Source organism: Polypterus senegalus, unplaced genomic scaffold (genome assembly GCF_016835505.1).
Source record: "Polypterus senegalus isolate Bchr_013 unplaced genomic scaffold, ASM1683550v1 scaffold_2032, whole genome shotgun sequence".
Classification (NCBI taxonomy): Eukaryota; Metazoa; Chordata; class Cladistia; order Polypteriformes; family Polypteridae; genus Polypterus; species Polypterus senegalus.
In genome coordinates this window covers 14,966-19,385 of record NW_024381980.1, presented here as the reverse complement: position 1 = coordinate 19,385, position 4,420 = coordinate 14,966, and the positions used below count along the sequence as shown (strand labels likewise).

The following is a 4,420-nucleotide window of genomic DNA, read 5'->3' as shown; positions in this document are numbered from 1 at the left end:
TTTTTTCCCCTTTCTTTTTGTTTTTACTTCTGTCTTACCTTCATCTGTAGACCTCCCAAAAAAAAAAAACATTGTCTTTCATTTTCCTTAGAATATATTTTGTCCGAAAAACTGTTGCCAGAAAAGAGCCTGGCAAAATTTTTGGGACTTAATTAGCAAAATTTTGCCCTCATATGTTAGTCTCTTAGTCCTCCAGAGACTTGTGAGCTTGTATAACTTTCTTTCCATCTCCTCCAGTCTCTTTCTTCCCCCCCCTTTCTCTCCAAAATGGATCCTAATATTTTAACCGCCCTCTATGTATTTTCATGTGCACTAAAGTCCTCCTGCCACTTGCCCTGGATGGCACTCGGTTTTCCCCTTTATTTAATTTGGGGCTCTTTTGCTTTTTGAATTCTGTTCCTAGAGATATCTGATCATATCCGTTTAACTTCCCAATTTTATTTTAATGTCATATTAAAACAGTTGCTGTGTTTTTAAAAAGTCAACCCCCTTTCTATATTCGAACCTCTTTCCTCCATTTTCATTACCTTCCTTCTTGCAATTTTTCACATTATGAACCCTAAAAGAACACAAAACACTTTCTTATAATTCTTCTTACTATTTTTTTTTGGTGGAAAAACACATTTGCTAAATATGATAGTTTTGGGATTGTAACTGCCTTCATCAGCAATACTTCCCTTCTATTGATAAGTTGTAACCTCCAAAATCCTGCTTTTTTTTTTTGGTTATCTTTTTTCCCCATTTCTTTCCACTCCATCCCTCTGTATTCTTAACCCCAATACTTTCTCCAACATTTGACAACCTTATTCTTCCTAGTGGTTTTCCTTCCATTTCCCAACGGATTCCCATGAGGAACACAAAGTAAAACCAGCGTCCCAAGGATTCTCCAAGGGCACAGTCCCAAAAGGAGTCCAGTCTTCATCTCAGGTCACTGGGGCATCCATGTCTCACAAACATATAGCAAGAAAGGAAGCACCAGGACTCTAAAGACTTGGCCCTTCGTCTTTGCGAGAGATATTTGGGGGCCACCACCCTTTTCCCGTGACCTCATGAACCACCAAGCTCTCCCCATCTGTCTACTGACTTCATGGAAGAGTCACCAGGGACATGAATGTCACTGCAAGGTAAGTAAGCCACTCAACAAGGTCAACACCCTCCTTAAACAGACACACTGCTGATATTTGGGCCCAAAAGGTCATAAAGGCCTGGCTGTTGGTTTCATCCAGGACACTCACAAGCCCAGACACTCAGCACCCCACCCCGTCCTTGAGCACCCTGATCAGAGCCTCCATTGACTCCACGACAATCACAGCATCATCAGCAAGCCCAAAATTCATGAATCTTTTTTCTCCAACAGATGCCCACACCCCTGAACCATGACCCTGCCAACACCAGTCCATAAAGCACTGAACAAAGTAGGAGCAAGGGAAAACACCCCCGGCAACCACAGAATCAACTGGGAAAACACAGAGGTTCTGTCTCACACCACTCACAGTACCAGTGGGCTGGCCATGATATCCAGCAACTTCAGGGGAATCCCACTGTCTCAGGAACTCCCACAGGGGAAACTCAACAACTGAGTTTTTAAAGCTTTGTGAAAATCGCAAGGCTGCAGAAACTTTTGCAGATATTCACGCAGCCCCATGCCACTGTGGGATTGCACGTAGCAAGGACACCAAAGGGTTGCTGGTCCTTTCTGGCCCATGCCCCCTTGTGTTGCAGGCCCCCGCCTGAAAGAGCTGGACGAGATCTATCTGTCTATCTATGTATCCATCCATCCATCCATCCATAGGGGGAAAGGGGGTAACAGGGTCTTAAATGGGTGGCGAGCGAGAGCCACAGAAGGGGATCAGCATGAAGGACAACGCACATTCTAATTCAAAAGACTTTCCGAAAAATTTCAAAAGAATGGCAAAAAAAAAAAAAAGAGCAGACAGGGGAAAAAAAAAAAAACAAAAGGCTGTCGTTTAGAAAAGACGGGCTTCCAAAGTTGCATATTTGGGGGGAGAAAAGGGGCAGCCCTCGTTTACTGGGAATACTGAGGCGTAAGCTTTTGCCTTTCTGCCAGCAGGAGTCGCCCTTCACCTCGCTCTTTTCTTTCTCCTTCCACCCTGCAAGAAGCTGCTCTTGGAAAGCAAGGAAAGCGGCTTAAAATCAGTAAAGAGGCACTAAAAATAATGAATGGTTATTTATATTATTATTTTATTATGTGGGGGTCCCTAAGATAAATAAATACATTGATTAGTTAATTTAATTAATATTATTTTATTATCTTTTTTCTAGGGGCGGGGTCCTAAAATAAATAAATAAATGGACAGACAGACAGATTGATTGATTGTTTTTTGGGAACTTTTTATTTATTGTTAAAGCTCCCAGAGCCGTTGTCCAGGCTCCTGCTTCACAATCGCCCAAGCACCACTTCCATAATTTGGGAAACGCATGTTTTCAGTCTGTTTTTGAACCAGGACTATCAGGAAGCGCAACGCAGTCCCCACTACCACAAATTATGCAGTCGAGTTTCCCGCATTTGGGAAATCGCAGGGTAAACACACCCGAGTGTGGATGAGCCTCGCCCTGGGAGAACCACCTTAGTGATCTGGATCTCCCTGCCAGGTAAGTATGGGGTTGTACAGCCGGGCCATCCTCCCACTTCCTCGGCTTCACGCTCGGCGGCGGGGAGGTTTTCCCAGCACAGTCCTCGGTCCTTCGCCTCCTTTCCCGGGCTTCTTCGGGATCCTTCGGCTTCTTTGGCCCGGACCCGGCATGCGCGGAGCTACTGCTGCCCAGACGCCCGGTGCACCGGACCCGGATGAGGAATTCCGACCTCACCACCTTGATTAGACGGGTTTTCCCACTAGCAACCCCAAGGTGCACCTCGTTTATACCAGCCACCCATCGCTGGAGCTATTGGTGAAGAGAAACAGGAGGGGTGGGACTGGGGGGACGCTGAATGATAAACAGCCGCCCAACAGCAAAGACAGGCGGCAGGGGGGCAGACAGGGAGGCAGGAGGCAAAACTGAAGAGGAAGGCACCCTGCGCCCGGAGACCGAGAGGAAGAAGCCCCTCGGCGTGGGCGTCGACAGCAGCAGAGCACCCCCGGGAAGACCTGCGCCGAGGCCGCCGAGTGATCGGGCAGCGCTGACACGTCCGAGACTTGAGCCGGTGCTTGCCCTCCCTTTGATGCCACTGTGGGATTGCACGTAGCAAGGATACGGGGTTTCTGGTTCTTTCTGGAAGATGCCCCTTTGTAAAGTTGCAGGCCCCCGCTGATGAGTTGGACGAGATCTCTCTGTCTTCTATCCATCCATCCCTCCATCCATCAATCCATCCATCCATGAGGTGGAACGGGTAACAGGGAGTCTTAAATGGGTGGGGGAGCAGAGAGCCGACAGAAGGGGATCAGTATGAAAGTCAACGCACATTCTAATTCAAAAGACATAACGAAAAATTTCAAAAGAATGGCAATAAAAAAAAAAAATGAAGCCAGACGGGGGAAGGAGAAAAAAAAAAAACATAGGCTGTCGTTTGAAAGAGGGCTTCCACGGTTGCCTTTTTGGGGGAGAGAAAACGAGCAGCCCTTTACGGCCATACCACTCTGAACACGTCCGATCTCGGAAGCTAAGCAGAGTCGGCTCGTTAGATCTGGAGGGGGAGACCGCCGGAATACCAAAAGTGCCGTAAGCTTTTGCCTTTCTGCCAGCAGGAGCCCGCCCTCGCCTGCCTTTTTTTTTCCTCCTTCCACCCGTATCAAGCTGGGCTTTTTGGGAGGGCCCAGTGATCTGGGGCAGCCCTGGGTACACGCTTGACTTGAGCCGTGCTGCCCTCCCTTGATGCCACTGTGGGATTGCAGGTTTGGGAAGGGACACGAGGCTGCTGGTCCTTCTGGACGATGCCCCCTTGTAAGTTGCAGGCTCCCGTCTGGGAAAAGCTGGACGAGATCTATCTGTCTTTATCCATCCATCCATCCATCCATGAGGAGGAACGGGAACAGGGGGGCTTAAATGGGTGGCGAGGGTTAGAGAGCCGAAGAAGGGGGTCAGCATGAAGGACAAGGACATTCAAATTTAAAAAAATGGCAAAAAAAAAAAAAAAAAATGAAGACAGACAGGGGAAGGAGAAAAAAAAAAAAAAACATAGGGCTGTGTTTTAAAAGAGGCTTCCAAAGTTGAGATGTTTTTTTTCTAAAACGAGAGGTTTTCTGATCATTCCAATTATTTTCTGTTGGGAAAAAACTTTCTGTTTATTTGTGTATGCACACCTTGCCTTCCACAATACTTCTTTTATCACGTTATTCGGTCCCAATCTTTCTTCCCACTCTTTTCCTGACCTCCCAAACACCACCAAGTCTCTATCCAGCTTGATGTCTACTATGGGCTCTGCCTTACTTCCTTCCATAAACCTTCACTGTGGCAGTCCCAA

The 4,420-nt window shown here is 47.1% G+C and overlaps 1 pseudogene; it reads right to left on the bottom strand.

The window, feature by feature from the left end:
• Window positions 1-2,469: 2,469 nt before the first annotated feature.
• Window positions 2,470-2,621, bottom strand: LOC120520968 (annotated as a pseudogene).
• Between the last annotated feature and the right edge of the window lie 1,799 nt (window positions 2,622-4,420).